Raw genomic sequence first — 12,942 nt, forward strand, 5'->3', positions numbered from 1 at the left:
CCCTTGACATTCTCAGGATTTGAAAGTACTGTATCTGAAAATATCAAGTATTTTGAAAACCACCTGTAAGAAATCAGCTGAAAGAGAGAGTTCTGGTCTATTTACACATGAGTAAAGTAATGGAGTGAGATCATGTATTGGTAAGAGAGTGTGTGTGTGTGTAGCTTAAACATATTTTTATTTTAGAATAGTTTTAGATTTACAGAAAAATTGCAAAGATAGTATGAAGAGTTCCTAATATACATGATGCCTAGTTTCCCATTATTAGCATCTTTCATTAGTGTGGCACATTGGTCACAATTTATTAACAATACTGTTGCCAAACTCCATACTTTATTCAGATGTTCTTAGTTTTTATATGAATTCCTTTCTTTATTCCAGGAGTCCATCCAGGATCCCACATTACACTTAGTCATCATGTCTCCTTTGGCTCCTTATGGTTGCAAGTTTCTCAGATTTTCCTTGTTTTTTATGACTTTGCAGGGGAGGAAAAATAATGTTCTCTTTATCCTTCTAGGTTCTTGGTTGAGACCCCCCCTCCATAATAACAGACAGATTAATAGAAAAATAAACATAAGTGTAATAACATGTATCCCTCCTGTGTATGTGGAGATACCCAGGAAAACTGAGTAACTTCCAGAAATGGCCCAAGTGACCACCTTAAATACCATATCCAATTAAATACAAAAGGTGTTGGTGGTGGGGGGTGGGGTGTACAAGGCCAGTTATGGGTGGTTTTTAGGCAAAGCACAGTAAACAAGGGTAAGGTTGTTGTGCAGGTTTAAGTTGTAGCCTTCTCCACTGATAAGAGTTTGTAGAGATTCAGTCATCTTCCTCTTCCTGGTACAGAGAGGGAGACACCCTTACAGATGGAGATTTCCCTTATATATGTAAGTGTTTTGTACAAAAGGGTAACTTCTTCTGGTTTTCAGAGCTTCTCCTATGTCTGCTATTTCTTAAAAATAACCAGCTCAAGATAATCCTTATGCCAAAGAGGCATATTTTGGGGTGGCAACTTGACTGTTTTGAGGATAAAGTCCAATATTTTGTAAAATCCCCCTCAATTTTTAGTTTTTCTTTTTTTTAATGTTTATTTATTTTTGAGAGAGAGACAGAGCATGAGCGGGGGAGGGGCAGGGAGAGAGGGAGACACAGACTCCAAAGCAGTCTCCAGGCTGTGAGCTGTCAGCACAGAGCCCAACGTGGGGCTCAAACCCATGAACCGTGAGATCATGACCTGAGCTGAAGTCAGAAGCTTAACCAACTGAGCCACCCAGTCACCCCTAATTTTTATTTATTTTTTAAATAGTGCATTAAAATGATTTATCTTGACTACCAAGTTGTTAATGCCACCTTAAATTTTGAGGGGAACCATCTATAAAGCACCCCTGTAGTTTTTCTTTTTAATAGTTACTGTAGGGGTGACGGGGTGGCTTTCAGTTAAGCATCTTACTCTTGATGTCAGCTCAGGTTATGATCTCACAGTTTGTGAGTTTGAGCCCCACATCGGGCTCTGTGCTGACAGTGCAGAGCCTGCTTGGGATTCTCTCTCTCTCTCTCTCTCTGGCCCTCACCTGCTCGCATTCTCTCTCTCTCTCTCTCTCAACCTCTCTCTCTCTCTCTCAAAATAAATAAATAAACTTTACAAAATTAGTTAATGTAGTTTTGGGAGATGTGGAATGTAGATGAAGTGGAATGTGGAATTAAGATGCCATCCACCTGTGGCCTGGTTGATCTGCTTTCGTTCCAGGGACAAACTGTACTTTACTGCAAATGCATATGGTTAGCCATGATGGATGGCGTCTTAAGGACGAGGGGAATGTTGATCCTGTGCCAGATAACACAATTACTTTAGAGCAGTCTTCCCTATTAGAACAAGGCCAAGTCTAGTCTTTTTGATGGTGGCTCTATAGTAACATCTGCAGGTATGATTACATTATATGGAAATGCCATTTTAGGGTCCTCAACAAAGAATATTTGAAATAATATGCTTGCTGGAAAGTTGTTACAAAATATTGTACAAGTAGAATCTAGTATATAACCTGGGAGTTATCCTTAACATTCTCCCCCCCTTTATCACCTGCTATATCTAATCCACATTCAAGTCCTATCAATTTTACCAACCCAAATACCTTTCTAAGTTACTCATTTCCACCACCTCCTCCATTACCATCCCAGTCCAAGTTGTCATCAACTCTCATCTGGAATACTATACTTTGTCTCCTAACTAGTCTCCCTATATCTACTTTGGCCCCCTTCTAATATATTCTTTACATTGTAGTCATTAATTAATTAATTTATTCATTAATTCATTCAATCAAAGTATGTTTATCAAGTATTAATTATATACCAGACACCATTCTACATGTTGGTTATATAGCAGTGAGCAAAACAAAGCCCCTGCCGTCATAGAGTTACATTCTATTGTGGGAGATCGGCAATAAGCAAATATTTACTAAAATGTTAGGTAGTGATAATGTCATGAAGAAAAATTAAACAGACAAGGGAATAGTGTCAGGGGGTGCTATTTTAGATGGACTTGGCAGAGAAGGTTTCTCTAAGTAGATGTTGTTTGAACAGAGACCTGAAAAAGAGAGAGGGTGATACATGGAAGTTTCTGGGGAAAGAACATTCCAAGTAAAATGAACAGCAAGTCCAATGGCTCTTGGGTGGGAACAAGGTTGGCATTTTTAGGAATAGCAAGGAAGCCAATGTGGTTAGAGCAGAGGTAACAAGGGCAGAATAGGACAAGTATCCAGGGGTCAGAGCTTTGCAGGTCATGGTGTAAGGACTTGGATTTCTCTCAAGTATAACTGAAAGCCTTGAGAAGATTTTAAGCAGAGCAGTGGCATGACTGAGTGATTTGTCATAATTAATCATATGACATCCTCTATCCTACTGAAAAGCTTTCAAAATCTTCCCATGAATCTTGGGATAAAGACCAAATTACTTATTATGGTCTACAAGGTTCAGTTTGGTCTTACTCCATTTGAGTCTTTAGTCTCATAATGTTATTATGTCCTCAAGTCTTTGCACTTATCAGTCTTTATCTTGCCACAGGGCCTTTGAATGTGCTAGTTCCATTGCCTGAAATGCTCTTCCCTTCCCTTTTTGTCGCATTAATGCCTATTCATCCCTCAGATCTCATTTTAACTGAGTAGGTAGAAATCTTCCTATTATGTTTAGAGAACAATATCCATCTCTATCATAGCATTTGTCATTAGTGCAATTTTTTTATTTGTATAATTACTTAAATAACATAATTTTGCCTTGCAGAAGTTGTAAGCTCCATCATCATTATATCCATGGCATCCACAGTACCTGGTGTCCTTACAGAAGTTACAAAATCAGTATTTGTTGAGTGAATGAATGAATGTATTTCTATGCTAACTTGTGTATTTTATATGGTGGGGTGGGGGCTTGAAGAAACTCTATTATCCGCTAAGTGTGTGAGACATCCAAGAGGTCTGTATGTGTCTTTTATATTCTGTACCTGATGTCACTCTGTTGGTTCACTAGATCCAGTGGTTCTCTCTGGGCATTGTATTTTTCACAGATCTACTGGCCCACTGGATACCGTCACTCTGCTGGTAAGGTAGTGTCAGTTCATTTCGGAGCCCTGTTTCATTAGGCTCCATAGCCTCTTCAGCACTGATGGGCATAGTGTGTGTCACTGCTGCTTTACTGAGTAGAGAAGTTCTCTGTTGACAGGTACCATTGCTCTGATGGTCCACCTTATGTTACCAGAGTTGCCTATGATAAAGTTGAAGATGTGTGTATGTTGGTGGGGGGCATTCTGAATCATGTTGTCCTCTGTCAGAGGAGCCCCAAATAGTGTTGCTGGGACCACTGATATTTGAGTTTAGTGACAAAACTCCATCTTAGTAGGACATACTCATGCACTTAAGACATGGTGCTGCTCTCAAATATTATGTCACTCTCATGAATTAAGGTAGGCTTACTAACCCAGACTCTTCATTCCTGCATTCCTCTTCCCTTAGGATGAAGTTTTCCCTCAATATTTCTTAAAAATAGGTTTCTGGGGCGCCTGGGTGGCTCAGTCAGTTAAGTGTCTGACTCTTGACTTCAGCTTAGGTCATGATCTCACAGTTTGTGAGTTTGAGCCCTGCATCGGGCTTTGTGCTGACAGGGCAGAGCCTACTTGGGATTCTCTCTCCCCACCCCCCATCCCTCCCTCACTCACTCTCACTCTCTCTCTCTCTCTCTCTCTCTCTCTCAAAATAAATAAATAAACTTAAAAAATAGGTTTATGTTGCGCCATCCTATCCTACACTGCAGTGCACATGACCTGGCTTCTCACACGGGGTTCCCTACGTACTATGCAGACACACTTTCTTCACATCAGACGTACCAGTTTGCATAGCATGCCCTCACATGCCTGAGCCTCAGGCACAGAGACGATGATGTTGTAAGCTTAATTCCTTCCACATGCAATTCGGAACAACAGGGCAAAGTAGAGCGAGCATGTGCGAACTTTGAGATCGGATAGATGCAGTTGGGATCATCTCACAACTCCACACATTACTGGCTGAATGACCTGGTATGTTGCTAACTTCTCTGAGCTTCAGTTGCTTCTCATTCATAAAATGGCACGATGACAACTTCCTTGCTGGACCTTTAGGATAAATAGCTAAATGCGCACAAAGCTTTGCCAGAGGGTCTGAACTGATAAGGATGGCTAGCCAAACAATTTCTGACTTAGGAACTCTTCTACATGCTACATTAAGTATTACCTCATTTAAACATGCTCACAACAACCCTGTGAGGTAGGTACTACTCTCTCCATTTTATAAATGAAGAAACAGGTACAATGAGGTTAGGTGATTTGTCCAAACAAGAAGTGGCAGAGCTGACTGGGAGGCACTGGTCTAAATGAGCTCTAAAATCTACCCCCCCCCAAATTAAAAGCTTCCAGGGCCCTAGACATTGAAGTAAAATAAGGTCACTGTATTACATAAACAGATGTATTCATTCACCACCCCACTCCTAGCAGCAGTCTTTCTAGAAAGCAGCATTAGGGCTAATGCTAATGAGATAAAAGAAGAAGTAGCTGGGGCACCTGGGTGGCTCAGTCAGTTAAGCATTGACTTCAGCTCAGGTCGTGATCTCACAGTTTGTGAGTTTGAGCCCCGCGTTGGGCTCTGTGCTGACAGCTTAGAGCCTGGAGCCTGCTTGGGATTCTGTGTCTCCCTCTCTCTCTGCCCCTCCCCCACTTGTGCTCCGTCTCTCTGTTTCAAAAATAAATAAGCATTACGAAATTTAAAAAAAAGAATAAGCTGCCTGATTTCCGTTTATCTGGGAATAATTGAATATTTCTGTCAGCCAAAGGCTCTGAACAGAATGGCTCCTTAAGATCACTGATTTAAGAGAGGGCTTCATTGCAACCCATCCTTTCCTAGAGGTTTCCCCTGATGTTTATATCCTCAAGGAGGAGCAGGGCATGGGAAAGAAAATCCAAATTGGTCTCCCCTAGGTTATGCAAGAGTGGTTGTGGCTTGTAAATGTCTGTTTTTGGACAGATAATTTGCTCACAGGTATATTGAGTTTTTTGTTGGGGGGAGGGAGAATAATTATTCACATTAGTAATGAAAAGAAATGCAAAGGAATAGAAAATTAACATAAAGCTAAATCATATCGCAAAGAATGAAAAACTATACTCCTATCAAAAAACTGAAGTTGGGACACCTGGGTGGCTCAGTCGGTTGAGCATCCAACTCTTGATATCGGTTCAGGTCATGATCCCAGGGTCAGAGTCGTGGGATCAAGCTCCGCGTCATGCTCTGTGCTGAGCATGGAACCTCCTTAAGATTCTCCCTCTGCTCCTTCTCTGTGCGTGCAAGCTCTCTCTCAAAAAAAGAAAAAAAGCTGAAATTGCATGTGTGCAAACACACACCCTAACTGCATATGACTACCCCCCCCCCAAAAAAAAAACCCAGGGAACTTTCAGAAAATACACAGAGAAACCTCTGGTAACCTTGAGGATTTGCCCCAGTTGTTCTCAAACTGTGCTGCATATTAGAATCACTGGTTGGGGGAGACTTAGAAACTCCTGATACTCAGGTTGCACCTCATTGCAATTAAATCTGAATGTCTAGGGGTGGTAACCAGCCTTTTAAAAAATGTTTATTTATTTTAGAGAGTGTGTGTGAGCAGGGGAGGGACAGAGAGAGAGGGAGACACAGAATTCAAAGCAGGCTCCAGGCTCCCAAGCTGTCAACACAGAGCCTGGCGTGGGGCTCAAACTCATGAACCACGAGATCATGACCTGAGCTGAAGTCGGTCACTTAACTGAGCCACCCAAGTGCCCCACATCTGACTCTTGGTTTCAGCTATGGTCATGATCTCACAGTTCATGAGTTCAAGACCAGTGTCGGATTCCGTGCTGACAGTGTGGAGCCTGTTTGGGATTCTCTCTACCTCTCTCTCTCTGCCCCTCCCCCACTTACACTGTCTGTGTCTCTCTCAAAATAAATAAACTATAAAGAAAAAAAAAGATCCCCAGGTGAGTGCAATGTGCAACGAAGTTTGGGAACACTGGTCTAGCCTGTCTATCCAGAAGTCCTCATCTTCTCCCTGAGGCTCTATTGAAGAGTCAATGGCAAGGAAGCCTTCGAGGACCTGGCATTATTTAGTAAATCAATCTCCAAGGTAGGATTCCTGAGTATTAGAAAAGGGTGGGTGTTCCTTGAGATCATGAGTGTTGTTCTGATTTGGAAGGCGTCTCTTCATTAGGTTTAGCCTCAAATAAGTGATGAAAGTTGCTGAGGGGAGAGAAAAGAAATGGCTCCAGAATTTTCTTATAAAAGGGGCTTGGGAGGGTGATTTGGTTATAATTTGTTGTGACCGTGTTTGCAAGGACTGCACATTGTCTAGATCATATATTTGTTTAGAGTTGCCTGTCGGAAATTGTGAGGGAAGATAAAGCCGTCAATTGTTGCCACCATGGAGGAGAAGAGGATTTATGTCACTGTTTTTGCTCAGGTGATTTTCAGCAAGATAGGAAGGTGAGGTTTTCAGCAAAGTCTACAACTGCTTAGCACCACCTTCCTTTCCTATCCATATTCATTAGTGTCTCTAACCCCAGTAAAAAGATACTAATAAACAATCACTAGTATTTACATAGTTTTATCATGTACAGATGCTGTTTTGAATTACTTGTTACATCAACACACAATGTCTCAGCCCAAAGAAATAGCCCATTGAGTGGAATGTCAATAGCCAATGAATGGCTGGTGGGGGAAGATACTCTGAATCAGTGCTTGGGGTTCCCTTAAGTGAAATTTCAAAGATTTTCTTGATACTTTGGGCTATGATAAAAAAATCTCGAGCTTGAAAAAGGCTTCCCAAATGTTGAAAAGATAGCATTCCTAGCAGGTAGGGTGATATAAAACTGCTTTAGCAGGTCAAATGTATTTTATGATAAAATGTAAGATGAAGACAAGACTTTATTAACACCCCAGAGGTTAATCACCTGACTGTGACTAAGTTTCTTTTAACAGTCAGTACCAAAATCCTCAAACTAATAGTTATCAAATATGTTCTGACTAGAACTCTTAACCACACACATGGTCAGGTTAAAAGGGCATTGTTTACTAGTTGTGACAAGAAACTACATTTCCACCATGTAAGGAGGAAGGCACAAGTCGTTCAAGCTGGCTTCAAAACTGCTTCATTCTGTTTCTCAGGAAGGTTTTCTAAACCACTCTTGGTCCCTAAGTATTCTGATACTTACAGCTGTAGTCTTATAGCTATGACAGAAGTACTTCCCAAGAACCAAACTGGACATTCAAGGATGCAGTGATTTCCATATAGGGCACAAAAGGGGACCATTGAAATTCTGAGAAGAAAACACTGACTTACAAACCCCTAAAAGCGTCTGATGTAGCTATCCAGAAATGTAAAAAGATGAGGCTGTAGGCAACTCATAGTCACATTTAGGCTATTGGTCAATGATACACACACACCCGGTTGACTGCAGCTTGCACTCTGCAAAGGGGTGCTGCTTTAAGATGCTCCTTCCTGGTCTGCGTCACGTCTGCATCATCGTCGTATTGTTGTCGTTTTCCTCCTCACCCACTTCTTTTACAGCACTGGGAAACTTTGAGTCACCGTGAGTCATCAGATGCTTCTCCAGTGAAGTATAATACCTATTTTAGGATTGTAGGATCATGGAAAAGGTGCCCTGACTGAAAATGTTTATCAGTTTTAGCTATATAGCATCTGAAACTCTGGCATTTCAGGAATACAAAAGTAATTGAAAAAGAGTACCTGAAAGTTATTTGTAGACTCTTCATGGAGTTCCATTTCTCTTGTTTTTCTGAAGCTTAATGGTTTGCTGGGTGACGTTTCCCACCTTCTTCCAATGTATTCAGCATCTTACGAAGCCTCTCAAGTTCCCGAGAGAGAGAAGGACCAGAATCATCTGGACCTAAACTAAACATATATGTTTTAGTCAACACCTCATTTGAGAAATATTCTTTGGGTTCAAAGAGAAATTCTGTGAAACTCAGTCTCACCAGTCTCTGAGAACTTGAGTCTGTTACCTTTTAGGTGCTCTAGAACGGCCCATCGTGTTTCTGAACTGTTTCCGAACTGTTTCCGAGCATCTGTGTGTTCTTAAACACTAACCAAAAATGAGGAATTCCTTCAGGAGAACTTGTGTCTTCAGGCTTTGTCACTTCCTCGAACTGTCTCTTCATTTCTTCACAGGCTGCCTCCTCAGAACCTGTCTTCCATTAGCACTTGCTTTCTGCAGACTCATAATTTGCATTGAGGATTTTTCAACTTTTATCAAGTAGAGGTTGATAGAGACAAGCACTTTTTAAAATATCATGACTTCTTTATGAAATTTGGCTTTCTTTGAGCAATTTCAAACTCACCATTTTGGAGGGCTTTAACTGTTGGACATGCTATATTCTAGGTGGGCTTGAGAACGTTTATGAACAGGAGAGATTTGCCTTTCCTGAAGAATTTTCTTCCGTGCAGTCTTCAACAACAAGGTGGCCATCCACGTTTGTTGCACCTTGTGATGCCAGTGCCACAGCCTCCCTGGCAGAAAAGAGCCTCCTGAGCATAGCTTGAGGGTCTTTTGCTTGCCTGTGTCAATGCCTTTATCCTCCTCCTCATTGTCTGTGAGGCTCAAGTGTTCTCCATCCCCTAATTAAGACGGGAGGCTCAGGAGGGTGTCAGTGGGGAAAGATGATGGGCAGTCCCTCAGCACCATATTGTATCGTTCTGGTGTCATGTGGCCTACTCCTTCCTCTTGGGCTTATGAACTGTCTCCACAGCATGAGGGTTAATGTTGTCAGCATTCCCGGGACATCACCATTTTCCTCTCCTCCCCCTCTATCCCTCACAGCAGTCTCTCCTGGTTGGGCAAATGGAGCTGGTTTTATGTCCCTTTCATCAGACATGTTGGGGGCAGCCAGGTGCCTCCTCACTAACTATGACTGGGAAGCAGGGACACAGGTGAGAACAAACGAGGATGTGGTGGTGGCAGTGCTTCTGGGGTGAGGACGATGGGCTGTGGTTGGCATGGTGGCCACCACTGCTGGAGAACCTTGCCTAGTAGATTTCCTGTCAGCCTTGAGCTGGTATTTAAATGTGGCCAAGGTCAGGGCAAGTTGGGAAAGAGCTCAGGAAAGGTCAAACTGCTGTTAGGCCTCTAGATCTAAGCTCATTTGCTGAGAAGGGGTGATTGACAGGCAGTCTCTTCATCACCCCACCCACCACATTGCCTCCAGTTTACTTCTGTGGGAGGGGCTCATTGCTTCCTTCTCCATGCAGACCCCAGGAAGGAAGACTAGTTTATGATTACCAATATGTCATATGCAAATGATTTAAAACAGGTAGCTCTTTTAAAATGCAATTTTATTTTAAAATGAACTCTTTTCCTGGGGCACCTGGGTGGCTCTGCAAGTTAAACTAAGGACTCTTGATTTGGGCTCAGGTCTTGATCTCACCTTTTCCGGGATCAAATCTGTCGTCGGGCTCCGTGCTGACAGCATGGAACCTGCTTGGGATTCTGTCTCTCCCTCTCTCTCTGCCCCTCCTCCGCTCTCTCTCTCTCTCTCTCTCTCTGTCTCTCCCTCCAAATAAATAAACATTAAAAAAATTACTCTTTTCTGCACATGGGCTTGATCTCATGATCCTGAGATCAAGAGTCACGTGGGCAACCAAGTCAGCCAGGTGCCCCAAAAAAGATAGGTAGTTTTAACGAATGCAATAGGTATAAATCTCTTGATTTTTTGATAATAGCCACCTGAACAGGTGTGAGGAGATATCTCAAGGTGGTTTTGAGGTGCATTTCCCTGGTGATTAAAGATCTTGAGCACCTTTCTCTATACCTATTGGCCATTTGTATGTCTTTTTCTGAAAAATGTCTATTCGGGTCCTTTGCCCATTTTTAATTGGATTATTTGTATTTTGGGCATTGAGTTTTATGAGTTCCGTATATATTTTAAAGTTTATTTTGAGAGAGAGCGCACAAGCAGGGGAGGAGCAGAGAGACTGGGAAAGAATTCCTAGCAGGCTGTGCACCATCAGCACAAAGACAGTTTGATCTTAACAACTGTGAGATTATGACCTGAGCTGAAATCAAGAGTAGGACATTTGACTGAGCCACCCAGGCGCCCCTATATTTTGGATACTAACCCCTTATCAGATATATGATCTGAAAATATTTTCTCCTATTCTGTAGGTTGCCTTTTCATTTTGTTAATTATTTCCTTGGCTGTGCAGAAGCCTCTTTATTTGATGCAGTCCCACTTGTTTATTTCTGCTTTTGTTGCCTGTGCTTTTGGTGTCAAATTAAAAAAATCTTTGTCAAGAACCAAGGTCAAGGAGCTCATTGTAGAGAAACTTTTCATTTAGGAGTTTCATGGTTTCAGGTTTTACATTTAAGCGTTTAATTCCTTGCAGTTAGTTTCTGTGAGTAATATAAGGTCCAATTTCATTTTTTCTGCATGTGGATAACCAGTTTCCCCAACACCATTTATTGAAGAGATCATTGTTTCCCCTTTGAGTATTCTTGGCTCCCTTGTCACATATTAGCTGATCATATATACATGGGCTTATTTATGGGCTCTCAATTCTGTTCTGTTGGTCTATGTGTCTGTTTTTATGCCTGCCTTCTGCTAACTTTGGGCTTAGTTTGTGATCTTTTCTTCTAGTTCCTTGAGGTGTAATGTAAGGTTGTTTGGGATCTTTCTTTTTTATTAATGTAGACATTTGTCACTATAATCTTTCCTCTTAAAACTGCTTGTGATGCATTGTATAAGTTACCATATGCTGTGTTTCCATTTTATTTGCTCAAGATATTATTTCATTTCCCTTTGATTTCTTCTTTGGTCCATTAAGTGTTCAGGAGGGCATTGTTTAATTTCCATGTATCTGTGAATTTGCCAATTTTCCTCCTGTTATTGATTTCTAGTTTTATATCATTTTGTTCAGAAAAAATACTTGATATAACTACAATCTCGAATTTGTTAAGACCTGTTTGGTCTATTTGGAATAACTATCACCGTTAATAGTTTTTTTAGACCTGCTTCGGTCTTGACTGTCTACACGTGGCCTTCACATCTTATTTTTATTAGAATTGTCATCATGACATATGAGGTTTCTGCTCTCAGGGAAGAGTCATGATGCTGGATGCAGTGTTGTAGATTTACTTTCAAAATCTTGATCTTTGGACAGTGTGCTTAGAAGGGGGGAGGTAAAAATGTTGCCTGGGACTTACTAAGAGGTTGTCATTTTCCTTGACTAAATAAAGTATTTCTGATGGAAAAGTCCAGAGGCTTTGGTCTAAGGATTGTCTTTTAGACTTTATGAGCTTAAACTTTTCGCTTTTTGGTTGCTACTCCAAGCTTTGTAAGACCAGTTCCCCAGTCAGCCTACTTAGCCCTTGAAACACCTTACTCGTATCCCTGGAGGCCCCCAGTGCTTGCAGTTTGGGTAATAGTAACACACAGCACTTACGCAGAGCTCTCTGAACTTGCCCCATGTTAACCTATTCCAGGTCTAGCAGCAACAAGCACCTTCCCAGAGGCAGAACCTTTCTTGGGCATTATTGTACTCTGATGGTTAGTCCATTAGTGTTTGCCCTCTTGCCCCCAGGCCATGTCGGCCCTCTCCACTTGCCCAGAAATGTATTGTATGTCATACATATCCTATTGTTGAAACACTTAAGACCCTGATGAAATTCAGTGTTTTAAAGATGCTAAAAACTGTACTTTTAAATCAGGCAGACAGCAAGCTCACCACAATGAAGGAAGTTGGGCCAGGAAGATGTCTTAGGCCCTGGCTCCAAACTTAAGGTGGAGAACTCCATGTAGCCAAGCTTCTAGTCCTTTCCTCTCAGCAGCCTCTGCTTCCCAAGGCTTTGGGCAAAAGCAAAACTGCAGTCACAAAGCCATAGAACAGTTAACTTTCTGCTACCTTGAGGCTTTAAGTAATTAAATCAGTATCTTCCTGCCCTCATTTTTATTTTTATTTTTTTAATTTATTTTTTTAATTTTTAATGTTTATTTATTTTTGAGACAGAGAGAGACAGAGCATGAACAGGGGAGGGTCAGAGAGAGAGGGAGACACAGAATCCAAAACAGGCTCCAGGCTCTGAGCTGTCAGCACAGAGCCTGACGCGGGGCTTGAACTCACGGACCGCGAGATCATGACCTGAGCCGAAGTCGGACGCCCAACCGACTGAGCCACCCAGGCGCCCCTCTGCCCTCATTTTTAGAGGTACACACCTCGAAAGTTACTAGGCTGAAATGATGGAAACAGCCCCTGTGTCCGTCAACTGATAAATGGATAAAGATGTAATGTGTGTGTGTATATTACACACACATACATATATGCAATGGAATATTACTTGGCCATCAAAGAGAATGAAATCTTGCCATTGACAATGATGTGGTTGGAGCT

The sequence above is a fragment of the Prionailurus bengalensis genome, chromosome X, assembly GCF_016509475.1.
Source record: "Prionailurus bengalensis isolate Pbe53 chromosome X, Fcat_Pben_1.1_paternal_pri, whole genome shotgun sequence".
In the NCBI taxonomy this organism is placed as follows: Eukaryota; Metazoa; Chordata; class Mammalia; order Carnivora; family Felidae; genus Prionailurus; species Prionailurus bengalensis.